This window comes from Chenopodium quinoa, unplaced genomic scaffold (genome assembly GCF_001683475.1).
Source record: "Chenopodium quinoa cultivar QQ74 unplaced genomic scaffold, ASM168347v1, whole genome shotgun sequence".
Classification (NCBI taxonomy): Eukaryota; Viridiplantae; Streptophyta; class Magnoliopsida; order Caryophyllales; family Amaranthaceae; genus Chenopodium; species Chenopodium quinoa.
Window position 1 is genome coordinate 941,868 of NW_018743555.1, and position 25,222 is coordinate 967,089.

Genomic DNA, 25,222 nt, shown 5'->3' on the forward strand with positions numbered 1-25,222 from the left:
ATTTCAAAGTGAAGTTGAAAATCAGCTTGGCAATAAAATCAAAGCCCTTCGATCGGATCGAGGTGGTGAATACTTGAGCCAAGAATTCGATGACCATCTGAAAGAAAAGGGTATACTTTCAGAATTAACACCTCCAGGAACTCCTCAATGGAACGGAGTATCCGTAAGGAGAAATCGAACCTTGTTAGACATGGTACAATCAACAATGGGTCTTAGTGATCTTCCTATCTCTTTCTGGGGACACGCACTTCTAACTGCGGCACTAACACTGAACCGTGCTCCATCAAAAGCTGTAGAAAAGACTCCATATGAATTATGGACGAAGAAACCTCCCAGGTTATCTTTTCTAAAGATATGGGGATGCGAAGCATATGTCAAGAAATTGATTTCTGACAAACTTCATCCCAAATCTAACAAGGTTTACTTTGTGGGCTACCCAAAAGAAACCAAAGGGTATTACTTCTACAACAAATCGGAGAACAAAGTGTTTGTTGCTCGCGATGGTGTCTTTTTGGAGAAGGAGCACCTTTCCAAAATGACAAGTGGGAGGAAAATCGAACTCAACGAAGTTCGTGAGGATGAGCAACAAAATCATAATGACAGTCAAAGTGCTCAAACAGTATCTGTTGACGCAGGTCAAAATGATCAAAATGTGCAAAGTCGAACCGACAATGCAAATGCTCAATCCATTACCATACGTAGGTCTCAGAGGCCGAGATCTCAACCTGATAGATATCTTGGTTTAGTATTAACCGAGAATCAGGACATCCTGATTATGGATGGAGATGAACCGGCAACCTACAAGCAAGTGATGGCAAGCACCGACTCTGCTAAATGGCAAGAGGCCATGAGATCTGAAATGGATTCCATGTATGAAAATCAAGTCTGGGACTTGGTTGACTTACCCGAAGGTTATACACCTATCGGATGTTAGTGGATTTTCAAGTTGAAAACCGACAAAGATGGAAATGTATTCATTTACAAAGCTAGATTGGTGGCAAAAGGTTACAGACAAGTTCATGGTATTGATTACGATGAAACCTTTTCACCAGTCGCAATGCTTAAATCCGTTCGGATCCTCCTAGCAATTGCTGCATATTACAATTATGAAATATGGCAGATGGACGTCAAAACCGTCTTCCTTAATGGTTATTTGGAAGAAACTGTGTATATGACACAGCCTGAAGGTTTTGTCGACCAAAACAATGCTAGGAAAGTTTGTAAGCTTAAGAAGTCTATTTGTGGATTAAAGCAAGCAAGCAGAAGTTGGAATCTGCGATTCGATGAAGCCATCAATAAGTTTGGTTTTATCAAGAATCCAGATGAATCTTGTGTTTACAAGAAGGTTAGTGGGAGTGACATCGCCTTCCTAGTCTTATATGTCGATGACATATTGCTCATTGGAAACAACATTCCGTTGTTAGAGTCTGTAAAGGTCTGGCTTGGAAAGTGCTTCTCAATGAAAGAATTGGGAGAGGCTCAGTACATACTAGACATCAAGATCTATAGGGATAAATCGAAAAGGATGATTGGATTGAGTCAGAGTACTTATATTGATAAGGTACTTGCTCGATTTGGCATGGAGGAGGCTAAGAGAGGTCACCTGCCAATGTCACATGGCATAACCCTAAGCAAGAAGCAGTGTCCACAGACACCTGATGAGCGGGTAAGAATGAATCAGATTCCATATGCTTCGCTTATTGGATCGATCATGTATGCCATGATATGTACTAGGCCAGATGTATCGTATGCCTTGAGTGCTACGAGCCGTTACCAATCAGACCCAGGAGAGGCGCATTGGACTGCGGCCAAAAATATCCTAGAGTACCTGAAAAGGAACAAGGATAAATTCCTGGTGTATGGTGGTGCAGAGGATTTAGTTGTGGAAGGTTATACCGATGCAAGCTTCCAGACAGACAGAGACGATTTCAAATCGCAATCTGGACATGTGTTCTGTCTAAATGGAGGGGCGTTTAGTTGGAAGAGCGCAAAGCAGAGTACAACTGCAGATTCTACAACTGAAGCCGAATACTTAGCAGCTGTTGAAGCAGCTAAGGAGGCTGTTTGGATTCGTAAGTTCACTAGTAGAAAAAGGCTTATTTGCGTCGCTCATTTATAGTGTATTTGCGTCGCTTCTATGAGCGACACAACTGCTCGCGACGCAAATGACTTTTAAGTCATTTGCGTCGCTCCTAGGTGCGAAGTCATTTGCGTCGCTCCTTTATAAACGAGCGACGCAAATGACTTTTTTGATAAACGTATTTTTTGTCATTTGCGTCGCTCCTTTATAAATAAGCGACGCAAATGACTCTTCTTATAACCTTATTTTTTGTTATTTGCGTCACTCTTTTATAAAGGAGCGACGCAAATAACTCTTCTGATAAACTTATTTTTTGTTATTTGCGTCACTCTTTTATAAAGGAGCGACGCAAATAACTCTTCAAATAAACTTATTTTTTGTTATTTGCGTCACTCTTTTATAAAGGAGCGATGCAAATAACTCTTCAAATAAACTTATTTTTTGTTATTTGCGTCAGTCTTTTATAAAGGAGCGACGCAAATAACTCTTCAAATAACCTTATTTTTTGTTATTTGCGTCACTCGTTTATAAAAGAGCGACACAAATGACTTTTCTGATAAATATTTTTAGTTATTTGCGTCGCTCATTTATTAACAAGCGACGCAAATGACTCTTAAGATAAACTTTTTTGTTATTTGCGTCGCTCCTTTATAAACAAGTGACGCAAATGACTGAGTAGACAATACAAAATTGTTGTATTTGCGTCACTTGTTTGTTTAATGAGTGACGCAAATGAGGTGATTTTTTTTTTTTAATTATAATATAATAATTGCCTTGTATATTATTGTAGTACCTGTTTTCCTAGGTATGAAGTAATATGCTAACGCTAATATAATTGAAATTAAAATGCAATATTATTGAATAATGCAAATGTAAATTTCGACAGAGTCTCCTTTGTAATTTGGCCTACCCATAAAATTGGGAATGACGGCATTATATTAACAACCTGTCCAATAATTTACATCTCAATATCATAGACATTATACTCATCATCCCAACACCAATTAACCAAATTACTTCATTTCAAGCCTATAATCCAAAACAAGAGTCAAACATGCGCTAAGTGGTAAATTTAAAGTTCAACATTACATATAAGATACTCTGCCCAAATATCTCGGATTTCATTTATCTCCTCCTCGGTGTACGGTGTAGTTCTTGAAAAATCCTATCAACACAACAAATATACAAGAGGAAAGTTTTAATTCAAGATTGTAGCTAACATCAAATTGTATTTATCAAACAAAAATGAAATATTTGACAACTCATACCTGAATAAGATCTTCACTGCTATGGTAATGTTCAAGTATTTTGTACATATAACGCATGACGTAGTAGCCACACTCACGTTCACCCAATTGTTAAGGACACTACATGTAATATATTTGTAAGTTGAATTAAATTGCTATACTTCAATTATTAAGAAACTAAAAGTTAGGGTAAGAAATTAAGGTAACCAGTCCCAAATGTCATGTCAATTTACTTCCCCTAGATTGTCCACTTAATGCCTTAAAACTTCGAAAAGCACTACACATTTGAAACCAGGGACTATTCAAGACTTACTCCTAATGAGTAAGCCCTGAACGGGTATCTAAGCCAATGATGCAAGTATTATTGCAATTCCAATCAATTATATCACAATTAAAAATCTCATACAATTCACAATCATTATACCAATTAACTAGAACAAATTGGTTAATATTGCAAAGAATGGTTCAGATATATATACCACAAATGAAGACAATCTCGTATGCGTACTACCGCCTTAATCGTTTGTCCACAACCAGAACCTCGAGCAACTTGTGGAATTCACTTCCGCATAATTAAGAATCTGCCATAAAAAATTACATATATTAAACCAACATAGTTGATTCAACTTAATCTACCATGTGACATAAAAGTTGTTATTCGGCATTGCTTATTAGCCAATCATGGTGTAAAACTTGAAGACCTGAAACGAGTGTTAAATGCTAGGTCCAACTTAATTTGCCATGTGAAATAAATGCTAGTTGTTATTTTGAAATTTTTTTTTAATTAAGGGTTGAACAATGTGGTTGTTTAATGGATGGGATATTGATTTATAGTTTTTTTAACTTGATGACTGATTGAAGGTCACCTTAGCTAGGTCCAACGGATGGGAAGTACCTTTTTGTCGCCTAAAGTATGTAAAATTTTCAGTCCAATGAATTAACAACCTTATAACAGCTGCAAAGCTAATGTTTTATTGCCATCAAAGTTAAAAACAACCTCTTTATACTTGAAAGTATTTCTTGACATTACCCAGTGCGCTGTGGCATTCTCATAACACAACAGATATAAGAAGACAACATACCAATGATCCAATAGCAACCAGGGCACGAAATTTTGAATCTAGATCAATACTCTCTGCTTCAGCAATCTGCAACCAGAGAATAAATCAAACTTTTTACCCAGCAAATAAAACTATAAAAGTAGCACTTCTGCATTATTATACTTAAACAATTTGTAAGCTCAATCCATGAGCATCGCAAATACTCCTCGATTTTAAATTATCTTTTAAGTTTTCCAAATAGATTTAGTAATTGTTGGCCACTGTATTCAATCAAAATTTATTAACATATTCCTACATTCTCAAACATAAATGCAAAATGATCCCATTGAACAGTTGAATCTGAGCAAGCATTATAAGATTGCTATAGTTTTAATTGTATCAACACATAAGACAAAAACTTAATACAAAGGGCAGTTGAAAGGAACCAGAGGATTTTAGTATTTTACCTCAAGTGCAGCTGATAATACTTGTAATTGCCCTTCTTCATCTCTCTTTTCAATCAAGAGCACAGCAAAGCTAATACAATTACAATGGTCAGGCAACAAGATTTCATAGTATCACCACAGAAAATTGAACTTGAAGTGAACTCGCAATATATATTATAAAATTCAAATTTTATAAAACCATTGGACATGCATCAGCGAGTCCCAAAAAATACATATATAAACAAACATATTCGCCAAATGATCTGGATATCATAGTCCAACTTAAAATAATCTGAAATTCAATATGGATCATAAGTTTTCTGTATATTGTAAACAAAATATTTGACTGGTGTACTTAGTTTGACAAACATCATGTGTTGCCACGTAACGCGGCACAAGCAGCCAAATCAATCAATAGAAATATCACTCCGTAATCGTCTATTGTCTCCCTATGCAGTATTCGAGATCGGTGCCATAGATAAACCCAAACATACTTCACATGAGATTTTCCATACTTCTCCGATGCGAACAAAAAGAAAACAATTATCCAATACTCACCGACTCCAATCACCAAATTAATAGTCATGTTGATAGCGTAATTGGACTATATGCTCATAAGTCATGACAACCAAATCTGATCATCCGGACAAAGGGAGTAAATGTAAAAACTGCTAGAACTAAAAAGCAGTCAATTCAGATAGACAGAAACTTCAATTTTACTTCTAAATGACTTCACCTAGCTTATTTATTTATTTATTTATTTTATTTTATTAAATATCACTTACTTTTAAATATTATTCACATTGAAAAAACAAGTAAAATATTATTTTTTTTTGGTGTAATTTGGAGTGTAACATTATCATAAATATGGGAAATATAATTAACACTGATCACAAATTTCAGAACCCATACGCATTTCTATAAGAATGCAATTATGCATCACGAATGGACTGTTTGACTGTCACTCCTGTATCGCGTTTTTCTATCTTCTCTGTTCATATATCTTCTGCACCACTGCAACACTTCATATGCAACTTTGCTCTTTAACAAAATCTCAATAGTAGTCCTATGCTTTATATAAGAATTTCCATGAATGTATGTTATCCTCAGAGAATGTGTTATAATGTAATTACAGATTTTTCCAACCAGGTATATTGGCTGTGGCTTCATTCACCATATTTATTAATCTTACCCAAACAAGTAAAATATTACAATCCAGAAAATACTTCATAGACCGAGTAATCAATATTAAAAAAAAAACACATATAAAAAAATCATTGAAGTTTTAAAGCTAATTAATTAATTTAACTCAATTTAAGAAATTCAGGTAAAATTCCAGAAATAGTTGAGTTTATACCTGTAAATCCAGAACTTTCCAGTTGAATTACTGTAGCAACCGTCAGAATTTCGCTCAAAATTTCTAGGACGCCAAAGAAAAACACGAATCAGGATTCCAGAAAGCACAAATCAGATGAATCTTAAAAAAGGAATTTTTTGGGGTTTCTGGGTTCGAATTCGTATGCTTTTGAGTTGATTTTTGCTCGAAATGGGGGATTTTTGGTCGGAAACAATCAATTTTTCTGGGTTTAAGGGTTCGAATTTCTTAGGGTTTTTGGTCTAAATTTTTGCTCGAAATTGCTCGGATTTGCTTCAACTTGACTGCAATTTTAATTTAGATGTTAAATTTGCTGGGAATCGCAGTTTTTTGGCCTAATTTTTTGGATTTCAGAGACGAATTTGTGGGTGTTTTGCTGTAGCAATTCACTGGAATTGAAGAACTCTTGTTTTTTTTTCTTTTTGTTTAGTGAATGTAGGCGTATGTGATGAAAAACTAAGGTAAAAAAACGCAGAAAACCTAAAGCCAAAAGAGTTATTTGCGTCACTTTATTATAAAAAAAGCGACTCAAATAACCTTGTTTATGATATTGTAAACAGCTCATATGCGTCGCTCATGTAGTAAAAGCGTGGCGCAAATTAATTAATCACTTATTTGCGTCGCTTGTTAACAAATGAGTGACGCAAATAAGTTTATTAATTGCGTCGCTTTAATAAATAAGAGCGACGCAAATGAGAGAAAGCTGAAATGTTCTTGAGTTTTGCGTTGCTTCTTGAATAACATGCGACGCAAATAACTTAACAGGATGGTAAAAATAAACATTTGCTTCGCTCCTTAGAATGAGTGACGCAAATATGGCGACGCAAATGTACATTTTTCTACTAGTGGTTCGTTGGTGAACTTGATGTTGTACCCTCTATAAAGGGTCCAATAGCCCTCTATTGTAACAACAATGGAGCTATTGCTCAGGCCAGAGATCCTAGGGAACATCAGAAGGTCAAACATGTCAAGCGGCGATTTCACATGATTCGAGAATGGAAATCAGAGGGTGAAATCAGAATTTGCAAAGTTGGAACGGATGACAATGTAGCCAATCCACTTACTAAACCTTTGCCTCAAGTGAAGCACAACAAGCACATTGAGGCAATGGGAATCAAGCATGTAGGAGACTGGCTTTGATTTCCTTGTTTAGTGTTTTAGTTAATTTTGAGAAAAATTAATGTAAGACGCTAAGGAAAACCATTCAAGTTTTGGAGTAATATAAAATTTCATGCAATATTTTATTACTCCATTATGCTATTTAATTGTGGTTTAGGATTAAATAATGGGTCCATTCGATTCTGAGAATATTCAAAATAGGGTATCAAGACCAGTATTGGTAAGGAAACACCTATTAAGTGAACACTGAATATTATAATTGAACATTGAAACATTGAATATTATAATTGAACATTGAAACATCTATTAAGTGAACATTGAATATTTATTAAGTGAACATTGAATATTATAATCGAAAATTATCCCTAATCAAGGTCATTTAAACGATGGACGATTAATGACCGATTGAGATTAGTGTGTAGTTTGATTTATAGCACCGTTTCATGTGCTACAAGGACATGATTGTCATAAATCATTTGCATAGGTATTGGTTTAGAACCATACTGGATCGACCTATGAGAATACTTTAAGAAATTAAAAAAAAATTGTCATAATTATACTTCTCATTATGGCTATCGGAACCTATTTCCTCGACCATGAGTATTGTGAGTTCTCTTGTTTGAGTACTAGTAAACCTGGGCACGGGCCGGGTTGGCCCGCGTGCCGCCCGGCACGGCCCGCCGTTCGGCGCAGCCCGGCACGGCCCGAATTCAAGCACGGCACGGCACGAAGTTCAACTCCCGTGCCACGGGCCGTGCCACGGACAGGGTTGAGAATTCCCAGGCACGGCCCGGCACGAGCACGGGCATGGCCCGCCGTGCTGGCCCGCAGACACGGCCCTTAGGCACGGCCCGCGGGCCAACGGTAATGTTACCGTTTATTCTAGCTCGTTAATAAGCCAAAAAAACGGCTAAAAAACGGCTAGTTTTTTGCCAATTTGCTCCCCAAAAATTCTATAAATACTCACCTCCATTTCATTCCCAAATCACAAAATCACAATCTCTTCTTCTTATCTCTTATATTCTCTAAATCTCTAATAATCCTTATTTTCTTAAATTTTCTAATTATTCTCTTAAATTCTCTAACTATTTTCCTAATATCGGAAAAAATTAAAAAGTGCGTAATCGTAATTAGTGGAGCGTTGAAGCACGGTTGTAAGATCTAAACTAATCTTAAATTTATTATTGTTTTATTGTTATTATTAGAATAATCTTGTTTAATTATTATTGTTGTTAATTGTTATTGTTGTTGTTATAATTGTTGTTATTAATTATTATTATTGTTACAATTGTTGTTATTATTTATTTTTGTTGTTATTGTTATTGTTATAGTTGTTGTTATTAATTAATATTATTGATATTTTTATTGTTAAAATTGTTGTTATTAATTATTATTATTATAGTTAACCACTTTTTATTAAAAAATTAATTGTTAATTATGGCATCGAACAACCCATCATCTAGGTCTAGGGGGAAAGGCCGACTTATCCGTAGTAGTAGTTCTAGGGAACCACCAAATACAACGAGCCCCCAAATTACGAGTCAAACCAATGACCCCATTTACTTCCCCCCGGGCTATGAGCCATATAATACGTCGGGATTTCCAGCACCACCACTAAACCAATTTCCACTACCACCATACCAATTTTCACCTAATTATATCGGTGATCAACAAAACTATTGTTCTAGCCAAGGTAGCCAAGAAAGTACCCGAATTCCCTCCGGTTCTACCCCTTCTACTGCCACTCCCACTAGTCCCACTACTAACCATCACACACATCATGAATGGTTAACCGAAACTGAGATGCTACTTTTGAAAAACCGAAGGAGTGAGGTATGGCGTTATTTTGTCCTAAGTAAAGATGGTGAACAATGGGCAAAATGCAAAACATGTAATAGTGTATTCACGGCAGTTACCAAAAACGGGACGGGACACTTATCTAGACACATGAAAGCTTGTGCAAAACCAGCTAGTGATCCAACCCAGCCCAAAATTTCCCAATTCCATCCATACGGCTTTACATACAACTATGAGAGGGATAGGGATGAACTAGGAAAAATGATAGTACACGCCGAACAACCTTTTCTTTTCTCGGAAAGTGACGCATTCAACACCTACATTAACAAAGCACTACAACCCCAACATAAAAGAATCTCTAGGAAAACCGTTCGTTCCGACGCAATGAAAAATTTCCTAGAGTACAAAGTCCGGTTACAAGCCGAATTGAGTAACCTTAACTGTAGAGTATCTTTAACAGCCGATTCTTGGGATAGTGGTTATAAATATCACTATTTATGTGTGACTTGCCATTGGGTAGATGATCAATGGATGTTACAAAAAAGAATAATACATTTCAAAATGCTGGAATACCCACACACCGGCATTAACATTGCTCACCATTTAATGCAAGCAATAGACGAATACAACCTTTGAGATAAAATGATGTCTATGACTTTTGATAATGCAACCTCTATGACATACACAGCTAATCTTATCAAACAAAACTTAACCGATGTACTATTAGACGGTGAAGCTCTTCATACTAGATGTCTTTGCCATGTACTTAACTTATGTGTACAGGATGGAGTTCGGGCAATTGGCCATACTACAACAAAATCAGAGATGCTATTATGTCTATTAATAGCTCTAACATGAGATACCAAGAATGGAAGAGTTTTCTAAAACAACAAAAGATAAGGGTAATAAAAATTAGAACCGATTGCCCAACTAGGTGGAATTCCACCTATGACATGTTAACAAAGGCAATTGAGTACAAGGGCCCGTTAACATTATTTTACAACCAAAAATTTCCACAAAATGCTTTGTATGATGATGATTGGAATAATTGTGAAAGATATATGCAATTTTTACAATTATTATATAACATGACGTATTGTTTTTCTACTGTTTACAATCCTTGTGCTCAAAACTTTCTTTCTAATGCATGCTTACTCGCCCAACTTTTCGCTGATCATCGCCATCAAAGTGATTATGATCAGTATCTTCCAGCAATGGAAAAAAAGTGGCGTAAATATTATAGTGAGATTCTTTTGATTTATATTTTTGCTTCCATATTAGATCCTAGGCAAAAGTATGAAAACACATTTATGTTAGTTGACATTTACTTTCAATGCATGTTTCTTGACGATGATGTAGAAAACTATAAGACTAATGTGAAGGATCAGTTTTTTGCTTTATATAGAGTCTATGAAGCCAAATATGGCACCGTTCCTCGCTCAGGGCCTTCCCAACCATCCAAAAACGTAAGTAAGAAGGCCAAACATTTATTTTCACAAGCTACTAACTTGATTTCAAGGTTTTCAGGTGATTCATCAATCAGGAGAACGCAAAGCGACGTCTCGGAGTTGCAGATGTACCTGAGTTACGACTTCACCAAAGGCATGGACGACGATGAGATAAACAGCCTCGACCTCCTTGCATGGTGGAAACAACAAAGCTCGAAGCATCCAACTTTGGCGGCAATGGCACGAGACATTCTTGCTATCCAAGTTTCCTCCGTCGCCTCCGAACGAGCTTTCAGCGCATCCGGAAGGGTTTTAGACGATAGAAGAACAAGTCTAAAACCCGAAACACTAGAAATGTGCGTGTGTTTCAAAGATTGGTTGGATGCGGAAAATCGTTCACAAGACCGTTCTTACGACCACAACGACAACGAAGAAGGAACCTCCGCTTCCGGTTCGGGTTCGGCTAGTTCCCAATCTATGCAACTAGCCGATGACCTTGAAGGCGAAGGCGAAGACGAAGACGAAGACGAAGACGAGCAAGAAGAAGGAGAAGAAGAATAGACAATTATTGTATATTGTACGATTTTAAAAATATCAATTTTATCATTTTCCAATTTTTGTTTAATACCATCATTGTATGATTTTTATCATTGTTATCATTGTACAATTTTCTCAACTCAAGTAATAATAATATAAAGTACGCATTATTCACATCCAAAGTCCAATTTGCCTTTTTTCCCCGTTTTGTTACAATTTGTAAATTCATATTAAAAAAAATAAAATTATACCAATTACTAATAAATCATAAACATTAAATTTTAAAGTAATAGTATAAAGTAAATATATAAATATAAATATTGAATATACAAATTATAAAACATAAATATTCAACTTATAATTATAAAATTCATAACTTAATAACTTATAACTTATAAGTTATAAACTTATAAGTTATAACCTTATAAAACTTATAATTATAATTTTATAACTTATATACATTATAAACTTATTAATTTATAATGTTGTCATATAAAAAAAAAATAAATAAATAAAATATTTGAAAACTGCACCAGCCCGCAGGCCGGCACGTGGCCGGCACGGCACGAGCCCGCCAGGCACGAGGGCCGTGCCGTGCCGTGGGCTGGCCTGTGAAAATGGCCGGCACGGCACGACACGAAATCCTAGGCCCGCCGGCACGACGGGCACGACATGAACCAGCCCGTGGCCCGCCAGGTACGGCCCGCGGCGGCCCGGCCCGGCACGGTGCCAAGGTTTAAGTACTAGTTCGCTTTGATGTTGTCAAACGTCTGCCATAATAGGGGATTATAACGGAAACACTCGGGCGACTAAGTCCTCTCAGTAAGAGGAGCTACATTACAAGACTGGGAATGTCCCCCTACTAAAATAGGGAAGATGTCTTTGTTGTATACAAGGCCTCTCGTAGAGCGAGACTGTAAAATGCATGGCTGTGCTCGGATGGATTATAGAAATCATCTGTTTATATACAGTCGGACTCGGAATCGGGAAACACTTTTGGACGTAATAAGGATGACAAAATAAATCTTACCTTATAGTTCATGAAGAGACATTAAGCGACATAGGAAAAAGGCTGTACACAAAATGTGCACTTGTCCGGAAGGACAAGTGGGAGATTGAAAGGAATGGTTTCCTTCGAACAAGTGTACTATTCCGTTAGTGGGTTCAGAATTATTAGAAAGCTAATATATTCAGTGAGGTCAAGTGATCGGAATTCCTGGGTGGAGGCCGCTTCCGATCAGTAATATTAATGAATAATTAATATTACATCTTAATATTGACTGAACCCTTCGGGTCACACCCAAGCATTCAACAAACCGAATCGACGAATTAATTTGGAAGGAATTAATGAGTCGACCGAGTAATATTTATTTAGACTTCGGAAATTCGAGCTTAGAGCATCGAAACCGAGCGTCAGAAGTCTAGTCGAAAAATAGTAAAAGACGAGACAAGAAATAGTAATAAATCAACAAAAGACCAAAATACCCCTAGCATCGGAATGCCCAAGCAAACCGAGTGCTAAGGGCGTATGGCCTAGCATGGTGGCTAGCATGCGCACCAAGTCAAGCCTAGGCTGGCTGGTGCGTGCTAGCGCACCCATGCTAGCATCTCAAGGCTAGGCGCTGCCTAGTGCGTGCTAGCATGCTAGGCACAGCCTTGTGCGCGCAATGGCTAGCAAGCCATGCCGCAACAAGCTGCAGCAGCTAGCACGCTAGGCGCGCCAGCTCGCCACAGCTAGCAGCAGCATGGCTAGGCCATTTCTTGCTGCCTAGCAGCGCTGGCCAAGGCACAAGGCCAGCAGCAGCCCGCACAAGCGTGCTGGGCTTGCTGGCCAGCAGCGCCTGGAAGCCCGCATGCGAGTGCTGGGCTTGCAAGGCTTGCTGGGCGTGGCTGCCACGGACAGCAGCACATGGCAGCCCACCTTGGCTGCCTTGGTACCCAAGGGTGGGTGTCATGTGGCTAGTGGTCCTTGAGTGTGTGTGGAGTGAGGTGGTCGGTTATGGGAGAGGGAGTGGGGAGCAAGTTTGGTCCCCCCCTTCTCCAAGTGGTCCTCACCTAACCACTCACATGAGCTTGCCACTTGTTGATTTATTACTAGCTTGATTATTAATTTTATTTTAGCTTTAAAATAAAATGGAAAAATCATACTATCCCACATTGATGGGAGAGTAAATGATACTCCCATCATTTCCTATAAATACCCAAGTATGGGCATTGGGAATGATGCTTGAGTAAGATTTGGAAAAGGCATCACAATTAGTGAAAACCTTTGAACTCAATATAATTACTCGGGTTTTATTGTCCGGGTCTTGCTAACCCCAAGACATTGGACCTAGTCGGTTTTGTTGGTGCGGGTGGACTTCGTTGGAGGTCTACGTGTGAGCGGGACTTGAAGCTTTCAAGTAAGAGCTCATTTTGGAGCGAAGCACGCGTCAAAGGTAATTAGCTTATCTTAATCTTGTGATTAATTTAATTATGTTTATGGTATTATTTATTGCGAGTGCGGTCTTGTTTTTGGGTTTGTTTCCGCGGTGAGTCGGACTCACCAAACCCCAACAAGAAGAAATAAAAGAAGATGAAATGAAGAGGAGAAGATATGAATTAGGAGAATAAGGGATTGATGGCTATCTTAAGGAAAGAGGAGTTAGGGTTAGAATTCATTTGGACCTTTTCATATGTTAGGTTTTTTTTTTTTTTTTTTTTTTTTAAAATAATGTTAAGCATATAGAACGACTAATTAAGAGGGGCGATCTATATCTTAAGTGTAAAATTTGGATATATCAAATAGAACGGTTAACTAAGAAATGTGTTTTATAAAATAAAATTACAATTTTAAAAAAATAATAACTAAATCAAATAGAACGATTAACTTAGATAGGTGTTCTGTATAATCTAGGAGATCGCCTATCTAAGTTAACCGTTTTGTATCTTGCGTTTCATATTCTAGTTTTTGTAGTAGTGAATCTTTCAAATGGACTAATCACAAAGGCGATAAGCTGGAAATCATCATAGGTGAAGGGAAGATGTTTGAAGAATCGGACGATGAATCTATTATAGACTCTAGGGAAGCTGAAAATCTAGGCCTTGTTGCCATTACTGAGTCTTTATTTTCTAGTTCTAAGGACGAAGATCCCAAAAAGGATTCTTCTCTTGATGTACTCTCTTTTGATTTTAATAATATGAGCTCTATTTCCGAGTATATTCCTTCTCTTAAATCTTTTGAATGCTATAACAATCAATCTAATGAAGATGATAACATTAATAAATTGGATGAACTAATGAATGAACGAGAACAAAAGAACCCTATTGTTGAAGAAACTGAAATAATTAATATAGGAACTAACGAAAATAAAAGAGAAGTCAAAATTGGCTTAACTCTAAATCCGGAAGAGCGATCGACCCTCATATCGATGCTCAAAGAATTCGAAGACGTGTTTGCTTGGTCATACAAGGACATTCCTGGAATAGATAGGGAAATTGCGGAACATACCATTCCCTTGAACCCTACCTCTAAACCAGTAAAACAAAAACTTCGACGAATGAAACCTGATGTCGCATTAAAAATAAAAGAAGAAGTACAAAAACAGTTAGACGCAGGTTTTATTCGTGTATGTAATTACTCAGAATGGGTAGCAAACATCGTTCCAGTCCATAAAAAGGATGGACGAGTTCGCATGTGTGTCGACTTTAGGGACCTCAATAAAGCTAGCCCTAAAGACGATTTTCCTCTACCACATATTGATATATTGGTAGATAACACAGCTAAACATGCGATGTTATCCTTTATAGATGGATACACAGGTTATAACCAAATTTTAATGGCATAAGAACACGAAGAAAAGACATGCTTTATTACCCCTTGGGGTACGTATTGCTACACAGTCATGACATTCGGTTTAAAAAATGCAGGAGCTACGTACCAAAGAACGGCTACGACTCTCTTGCATGATATGATGCATAAAGAAATAGAAGTGTATGTGGATGATATGATCGTGAAGTCCAAAGATAGAATGGGACATATAAAAGCTTTACGCAAATTTTTCACTCGCATAAAAGAATACAAAATACTATTGAATCCACAAAAATGCGCCTTTGGAGTAACTTCTGGCAAGTTACTCGGATACGTAGTAAGCACACTTGGCATCGAGATTGATCCCTCTAAAATAAAGGCAATTGTTGAAATGCCTCCCCCTCAAACAGAAAAAGAAATTAGGGGATTCCTTGGCAAACTACAATACATTAGTCGATTTATAAACAAATTGACTATGACTTGTGAGCCAATATTTAAATAATTGAAAAAAGAGGAGAAACATGAATGGGACGATCAATGCCAAAAGGCCTTTAAGAAAATCAAAGATTATCTCAAAAGTTCACCAATTTTAGCACCACCAGTACCCAAATTACCTCTTAGGCTATACATTACAGTTACAGAAACAGCCACAGGTGTCATGTTAGCACAAGAGGTAGAAAAAGTCGAGCAATCAATATATTACATAAGTAAAAAATTCATCCAATATGAAACAAAATATAGCACCTTGGAAAAGACAAGCCTAACATTAGTGTGGGCAACCAAGAAATTACGACATTATATGTTACCACACACTACTCATGTGATTTCTAAACAAAATCCGATAAAGTATTTGTTTGAACAACCACCCATACAAGGAAGGATATCTAAGTGGTTGGTGATGTTGGCCGAATTTGAGTTAAAATAAATTTCTGAAAAATCAATTAAAGGAAAAGTAATTTCCAACTTTTTAGCACAACATCCAATTCAAACAAGTCGTGCAGAAACTATTCATCTTCCGGATGAAAAGATTCTCATGACACAAGATGGCAAATGGGTAATGTACTTCGACGGTGCGTCCAATAAAAAAGGATGTGGCGTAGGAGTGTTACTCATAAGTCCAGAGGGAGCACATACTCCAATCTATGTTAAACTAGACTTTGAGGTTACTAATAATGCCGCAGAATGTGAAGCGTGCATTATTGGATTAGAAGTAGCAGCCAGCATAGGTGTGCAAAAATTAGAGGTATATGGAGACTCCAGTTTGATTATAAATCATATACTAAAAAAATGGAAAATAAAGAACTCCACAATGATATTATACCAACCACACCTAGAGCAACTCATCGAGCATTTTAAACATATTGATTTTAAATGTCTCCCAAGGGTTGACAATCAATTTGCCAATGCGCTAGCAAAATTATCCTCAATGATCAACATTCCAGATAACTTAAATATGATGCCATTATGCGTTGGTAGAAGAGAAGAACCAGCGTATTGCAATGCAATAGAGGAAATAAATGACATCGAAGGAGACAATCCTTGGTATGATCATATCCTCCAATATATTACTCATGGAACATATCCCGAAAATACTTCATCGAAAGACCAACGAGCCTTAAGAACACTTGCAGCCCAATATGGTCTACTTAATGGTCAATTATGCAAAAAAGGACCTAATGGTTAAAGTTTATTATGTATAGACCAACCGAAAGTCACACACCTTATGGAAAATACTCACAAAGGTGTTTGTGGACCTCACATAAATGGTAAAATGCTTTCAAAAATAATTTCACGACAAGGGTACTATTGGTCCACTATGGAACATGATTGCATACAATATGTTAAAAAATGTCCAGAGTGCCAAATGTTTGCTAATTTACAACACCTTCCACCATCCGAACTATACAATCTCACTTCCCCTTGGCCTTTTTCAACTTGGGGAATTGACATAATTGGAAAAATCTCTCCAACAGAAGCAGGAGGGCACGAGTACGTATTAGTAGCCATCGACTACTTCACTAAATGGATTGAGGCTGCTTCTTACGTGAATATCACTTCTAAACATGTCGCAAAGTTTCTCGAACGAAACATATTTTCTAGATATGAAGTTCCACATGAACTAATTAGTGATCAGGGATCTCAATTCAAAGCTGAAGTCGAGACCCTCTTAACTCGTTATAAAGTAAAACATCATCACTCATCCCCATACAGACCTCATATGAATGGAGCTTTAGAGTCGGCAAATAAAAATATGACAGTCATTATTAAGAAATTGGCAGAAAGTTATAAAGACTGTCCGAATAAACTATACTTTGCATTATGGGGTTATAGAACATCTATACGAACATCAATAGGAGTAATTCCATACTCCTTAGTTTTCGGAATGGACATAGTTCAACAAGTCAAACTGGAAATACCATCCTTACGCTTTGTACTCGAAAGTAAGATACCAGAAGCTGAATGGGTAAGAGCGAGGTATGAAGAGCATTTATTCCTCGATGAACGACGATTAAGAGCTTTGCATCATGTACAAGTCTACAAAAGGCGCATTGCGCGTCATTTCAATAAAAGAGTCAAACCCAGAAATATAAAAGAAGGTGACTTTGTACTAAATGAGGTTAGGGGTCCACCAACCGATCTATAGACACCCATTTGTGTCTCCTCAAAACCAAACCCAGTGATGAGTACCTTTCATGTCAAATCATAATCGAATGAAGCGAAAGTGAGGAAAGTCTAGTGTTGCGGATAGTTTTTATTTCTTTTCTCTTCTCTCTGTTTTTGAAAACTTATTTTAAGAAAACATTCAATCCAGGCCTGGCGCTAGCCATTGGCGCCTGGCGCTAGTGTTGGTGCGTGGCGCTAGTTAGCCAGGGCTTGCGCCAGCTCTGTTTTTTGTGCGTCAGACTCTGTTTTCTTTATTTTATCTTTTTGGCTGATTTTCTCTATAAATAACGTATTAAAAACTCTGTTTTCATTCACCAATTCTCACGAATATTCACCTACAATCAGTTTTCATTCATCATCAATTCTCTCTAATTCTCTTCTATAATCATCAATTCTCTTTCTCTTCTAAAACTTTGCTTTTCACATACAAAATTCCGCATTCACAAGACTTAGATACACCTATTCATATTCGAAGTTGCCTTCGCTCTAGACGTGAAAGGTTTAATTTCTGAGAGTTTGGTCAAAAATCTCTATTTCAATTATTTAATTTAATTTTAAGTTTTTATTTTCCTTGAAGTTACTAACGTGTGTATTTTGTTATTAGAAAGAGGTACGAAGCATCAAAGTAAGTGCTTTAATGGTTTTAATTGATGTTATGATGTAGAAATCATGTTTACATTGTTATTATGATATTCCTAGTATCATGTCTAGGGTAATTTTAATATTAAATATGATTGTTACGATGCTTCCTATGTTCTTCCTAATATTTATTCATGTTAGTATCATGTTAGGGCTAAAGATTTGATTTTTATTGCTTAGTGACATGCTAGGGTTTGTTATTAATCTTGTTAGTATCATGCCTACGATCTTGCTATTTTTATTATGCTTTAATATTAACATGAACATGATTATGATTATAATTGTTATGATTTATGATGACTATGAATATTATTATTATTATTATTATTATTATTATTATTATTATTTTGATGATTGTTATTTTAATATGACGATGATTATTATGATTATTATTTTTATGATTATTATTATCTTGATTATGATTATAATTTTATTGTCATGATATTTATTATTATTATGTTGCTTGATACATTATTTATTTATTGCTTGATCACGCCTTTTATGCATGTTTAAAGGGAATTTGGTACTTGTAATTACGCTTAATAAGATAATTAATAATCTTGTTTAGGGTTAATTTGATTATAATTTCAAGTGATCTCCAATAATAGATTTGTTTGTGCATTAATATTCAACCAACATAGATAAACAGGTTTAGGGTTAATTCTATTGATTGTATGTTAATTAAAAAGCGCACATGAATACGATCAGAATAAAGTAGAGGCCTATTATTAGGGCAGGTACAATCTTTTTTAGGTTGGATTTGTACCTTCATCCCCGAACCCTTATTTGGTTCTAGACCTTATGGAGTTGACGATCTCTTGGATCGTTAAGGGGTGTAACCTTGATCCTATGAACGGTTTACAAGTTCCTAAAACTTGTTGGCGACTCTTTTGCTCTATCTTCTTCCCTTTTGGACGCCACCGTACTTTAGTGTATGATCACAGTTGGGTTCAAGCTAGGGGTTAATGCTTGAAATCTATTCCCCACAGTTTTTGGCGACTCCACTGGGGAGGATTTCTATTTTAATTCCTGAATTTGTTTCGGAAATGATTTAGATTGAGTGGATGAGACTCGAAACGTTCTAAGTATTTCACGTGCGTAATTTTGATTAATATTATTGTCATATGCATAAAAAATATCTCATTGGAAAGACCATCCGTAATGAGTTAAAAACATAGGATTTTACACGTAGGAAATTTGAGAAATATCTTTCACAACTAGGACCGAAATAACACCGCGCAAAACTGGAAAATTTTATCGAGCACAGAAAGCTGCTGAGGCATGTGGGAAGTAGCGTCAGGGGCCAGAGCTTGGTGCCAGCATTTTAGTCGTAGCGCCAAACACCAGTATTGGCGCCAGGCGCTACAGTTAAAAGTTGGCGCCAGTCTCTGTTTGTTGGCGCCAACTTCCCCCAATACCGAGCCAGAAATATGCGTTCTAATTTCGACCAGTTTTTCGTATTGTTTGCTCGATCCTACTTTCTGATTGAATTTTTTCGCACTTTTCTGAAACCCATATGTGTTCTATATATGGACATAACCCTCTCGGAATTCATGCTCCATCTACCCGATTGAACGCTCCGTGCAACAAAGGGTACATCCGAGATTGTTAAATTCACCAAACCATGGAAGCGAGTTTTTTCTAAAACTCGTGGTGTCCCATCCACTCGCGCCAACCCTTCACGGTTAGGCTTCTGCGCGGTGCATCCGGACAATTAATCATGGACCCTCTTTTACTAAACCACATCCCGAACTTTAGAGAACTAGAGCCATGGTTAGGTTGCAAACTCATTGCATCATATTGTGCCTACTTGACTAATTGTGCATTATTTGTTGTGCATACTCTATGTGATTTTTCCTAACCGTTTGTTTGACTTGTGTTAAGACTAAATAAACTGATTAATGACTAAAGGACTTTGTTTAATTAATTAATTAATTAATTTGAGCTAATAAATATACCTAAAATCGAGTCATAGTTCCTTTAAGTCAACCCGGATTTTTATTCCCGTATACTGCACAAGCGTCAACTTGTTTTAGTCATAGCTGGAGTTCTAGAAAGAACTACGAGTCGTACCTATAGATCTGTAGCCCCGAGTTTTATCTTTGATTTGGCGTTGGTTTCATCTAAATCAGAGTCACAGATCAAAATTTATGACTAAAATACCACAGCCTATCCAATTTAATGCATATACGTGAGGTCTTAACTTAGTCTTTGCTTGAGTCTAGTCACATAGTCTAGCCACATAGTCTAGCCACATGGTCATGACACGAGTCTTAACATGTCACCTACACTCACTAGTCTTAGAACACACTTTGAGTACACCTATCACCATGACCATGTTTTTAGGTTCATGCATGAGTCGGTTTTTTCCGTCATTTGAGTTGGGGGGTACATTCTACTCCTAATTCTTCATATCCCTCCATCTAAACCTTCTTTCACATTCTATTCCCATCTTTCTTCACTTCCTCCATCCATTGCATGTTGAATAAAGTTTGAGTCAAAAAATTAACAATAAGTATCCCCAAATTCCTTTTCCACAGTACTTGGCCGAGGTGAGAAGGGCGATTAATTAAGGACAACCTCTTTATTCAAGTCTCGCTTTTTGATAAACCGATTCGTCAAAAGAGGAAGGCTAAAAAGATAATTGCAAGTCAAGAAGAAGTCAATGAACTTAGGAACCAATTGGTTACCGTCACTGAGACACTGAAGCTACTCACACTCAAGATCGATGATCTCGTGAAGCAACAACAAATGAACCTCATGCAAGAAAGTTTGAGCAAACTATCTAGTGACCACAAATTTCAGGGCATGAGTTCACAAAGGGTCTCGCTGGACAAGGAACTTCTTCTGCATAAGTTCAACGCCACTGACATCCCTAAACTCAAGGAAATAGATAACCCTTACTTCCATTAAAGAGCCTTCGAAACAATAATGAGCATTAAGGTTATCGATAAGAAGGTTTTCCCCTCTCTGTTCCCACTATCTCTCGAAACCGTTTGTCAACAATGGTTCTTTTCTCTTGAGAAAGAAAAAACCTCTTCTTGGGAGTCGATAACAAACGCTTTCATTGATAGATATAAGGGCAACATCCAAGACGAAACAGACCACATACAACTTGAGATGTTAAAACAAAAAGAAAACGAAGGGTTCACGTCTTTCTTCAATAAATGGAGAGAAACTTCCGCTAATATGGTCAAGGCTCCTACCGAAAAAGAATCTGTGAGGATGTTTATCAAGAATCTCCAAGGGAAGTATTCAAGGCACTTAAAGTACCAACACAATTTAAATACTTTCAAGGCTGTGTATAACATAGGCATTGACATTAAAGATGACCTTCTGAAAGATAATGGTGCGAGAGGAAAGAAGAACGACCATCCTTCTTCTTCCTCTCCCATTAATGAAGTACATGCCACGAACGCCTCTAAACCACGAATCCAAAGATCAAAAAGAGTGTTCACTCCACTTGGTATGAGTTATGAAACGGCTTTTGAGAAGCTACGTCACAAAGGACTAGTCATGCCCATAGGGTCCATCAAAGATTCAGTTCCAGAAGCCAGACCACCTAAGTGGGACCCTAATAAGCACTGCAAATATCACCAAGGAAAGGGTCACGACACTGAGGAGTGTTGGAAACTCAAAGAAGCTATTCAAGATCTGATCGATAACAATGAAACTTCCGAGATTCTAGCTATCGAAGATGACCAAGCACCCTTCGATCCATCACTTCTTATCACACCTGTAGGAGAGCCCATGATCGAGACAACTTATATGACCTCTCTCGATGAAGTGGCCATGATTGAGGAGGATCAAAGTCTTTTCTTAGATAATACAATGGAAGACTCGTCAAGTCTAAAAGAGGACGTTCGAAAACTGCCATGCTCTTGAATGTGGTAGAGGGATTAGCAAATCGGGTAATGACCATCGAACAAAATTCTCGCCAAGGGTTTAATGAAGAATTCAATGCTCCTAAGCCACAGGCAAAACAGAGCACTGAAGAGTACACACTAATAGGAATGACTTACAATGAAGCTTTTGACTGTCTTCACGATCAAGGTCTTATCCACCCCATTGGTCCCAGTCAAGACCCTCCGCCTGAAAAACGGTTTCCCAATTGGGATCCAAATTCTTATTGTCGATATCATAGAGGTCGTGGTGACACCACCAAAGTATGTCTCGCCCTCAAAGATCGTGTTCAAGATCTCATTGATTCAAATCTCCTTCATTTTCCTCCGCGCGACAAGAAGGCCAAGATTAGTAATAATAGTATCAGTGGCTGTAAAGGGAAGAAGAACGACTATCCTTCTTCTTTCGAAAACACCTACTCTAGCAACAGTGTTGGTACTTTCGACCTTAGTGAGATCCTAGCCATGGGTAATCGGAAGCAACCGAAAAGGGAATTTACCGCTATTGGAATTAGCTATGATGAGGCTTTCGACCGACTCCATGCCAAGGGAATCATTACTCCCATTGGACCTATTCAAGATCCTCCACTTAAGAAAAGATTGCCTAGTTGGAATCCAAACGAACACTGCAAGTACCACCAAGGCAGGGGTCATACTACTGAGAGCTGTTGGAAGCTAAAGGATGCTATCCAATATTTGATTGATAACAACAAGCTTCCCTTGCCTCCAGTTAACAAGAAGAGCGAGTGATGATAAAGGGAACAACACAAGACAAGAGGCGAGCTTCAACGATAAGATTCCGTGACCTCTTTTTTCTATTTCCTTCTTATTTACCCTTTCCCCAATAAGTCTAGCATAGGCACCTTTTTATTCTCCTTAGATTTATTTTGTAGGATCATTATTTATTTTCTTTTAATAAAATGAGAATTTATTTCCTTATATATGATCATTTCTTTACATTGAAAAAAAAAAAAAAATTATAATTCCATGTCAAACTAAGCACAAGGTATACCAATGATTTGAGGCACCTCTTGTAGCCACATCATATTACCTTTCACCCTTCAAATATACATCCTTTCTTCATAAACCACTTTGAGCCTCGTCTAACGATAGACCTTTCTTCCTTTTTCAACCTACATCTACCTAACCTTGGGATGGGATGATGTGCAACTTATGCAATTTTCAATTTCATAAAAAGCTTGAGTGACTTCAAAAGATTAAAATAGCAAAAATAAGAAAAAATAAATAAATAAAGTGTAAAAAAGGGTTAGTGTTCCAATGTCTTTGATATGAAAATATCTTCGATAAGAACACGTCTCAGATTGCGTCTCTTATCGAATGCTCGGTACCGTGCCTGAGAAATATGAATGCCAAGTGAGTGATAGACCGCATGATCGGGATTGCCCACGCTTATAAAAATAAAATAGATGCTAAAGCAAAAGAAAAAGCTAAAAAAGAGTAGAAAACCTCAAGCATGAAAATACAAAGATACAAAAGCGAGGTTGCACACCTTGGGGGATTATCTAGGGTCTTGAGCCTTTATCCCCTTCTTCTATAACCTTTAGCCTAACCACGTTACAACCCTTAAAAAGACCTTTCTGAGTTATACACACACTTGTGCGAGGTTCGGCTAGAGCTACGTTCGGCCTGATTCCTAACGGATATGTAGGCAACCTCACATCGAGGTGCGGCCGTAATAAACATGCATTTATATTCACATTCACTCACTTACACCATGATCATATCAAGGGATTCCCTATGCTCATCCCTATCCATTTAGAGCTAGACTTGGGGGCTTGATCCTTATATCATTAGCTTACCTAGCCTAAGAGTCACCATCATTTTACTCTTCTAAAAATAATATTTTCCCACACACTTAGCCATTGTGGCCTAGCTTTAGTGTCACTAACACACCGCTGAAGCATGCCTTGTCATATCAACATCACTCATCAATCATAATTGTCATTGCATCACGAAGTATGAAGTGCTTAGCCTCCGTGCCTAAGTTACCTAAATACTTTCATCATTGAGTCAACAATTGACATAACCTAGGATGAATTAATCCTTGCACCTTGAGAGATAGTATCAAATGACATTTGACTAAGCTCATTAAACATGCATCTTCAAACTTCGATTCTTTTTTCGCGTCTTTCTTTTTCGGGAGAAAGTCGGTACCCTCCACAAAAATGACGGAAAATTTTTTCTTTTTTGCATTTTTGAGTCAATTGAGTCAACACTATGCACACACGTGTCACGAGTCACACGTGTCAAACACTTTGAGTCGAGTCAACCTCGAGTCAATCATATCGAGTCAAGTTTATACCTTGAGTCATGTCAAGTCAATGAGTCAAGCGACGTTCAACCTTAGGTCAACCCTAAGATGGTTAAAGAAGTTGGCAAAGTTCTATAGTAAATACAGGTGCAGCAGAATAGGGAAGACCCTATCACAACGTTCGGCGATAGAGTCAATTCTTGGCGCCAGAGATATTTCAGCAGCGACAGAGCTCGAAGCCTCTCAGAAGGGTGATTTCGACCTCATACAACAATTTTGGGTTCCTTGGTACGCCAGTTAGCCTCTATAAGCAATTTGACATGATTAAGTAGTCAGTTTGATTACAATCACAATAAGTGGTCGACCTGATATCGTCTCACTTAGCTTAAACCGCTTAATCACGGAAACACCGATGTACTGGTTTTAACGGAAGCAAAGTTTAGGCGAGCTTTAGAGATCGACAAACGTTGGTCTTCGAAAATTTTTCTTCAGAATATTATCGCAACAAACGTTCAAGTACCGAAGCTCTATTGTTCAGAGACGCGTGAACATTTCCATCAAGCTCTTTTGCTCCAGAGACGCGTGAGCATATCATTCAAGCTCTATTATTCAGAGAAACGTGGACATATCATCAAAGCTCTTTTGTTCAGAGACACGTGAACATTTCCATCAAGCTCTTTTGCTCCAGAGACGCGTGAGCATATCATTCAAGCTCTATTATTCATAGAAACGTGGACATATCATCAAAGCTCTTTTGTTCAGAGACGCGTGAACATTTCCATCAAGCTCTTTTGCTCCAGAGACGCGTGGGCATATCATTCAAAAGCTTTTTTGTTCAGAGACGCGTGGACATATCATCAAAGATC

General features: G+C 37.4%; 1 long non-coding RNA gene across 1 annotated transcript; it reads right to left on the reverse strand.

Moving 5' to 3' along the window:
- Positions 1–2,915: 2,915 nt before the first annotated feature.
- Positions 2,916–6,763, reverse strand: LOC110740288. Its single transcript, XR_002515016.1, has 6 exons — positions 6,171–6,763; positions 4,835–4,904; positions 4,410–4,475; positions 3,807–3,908; positions 3,349–3,447; positions 2,916–3,245 (listed from the first exon to the last, which is right to left on the reverse strand). It is a non-coding gene; the product is annotated as an uncharacterized LOC110740288 (long non-coding RNA).
- Positions 6,764–25,222: the final 18,459 nt, after the last annotated feature.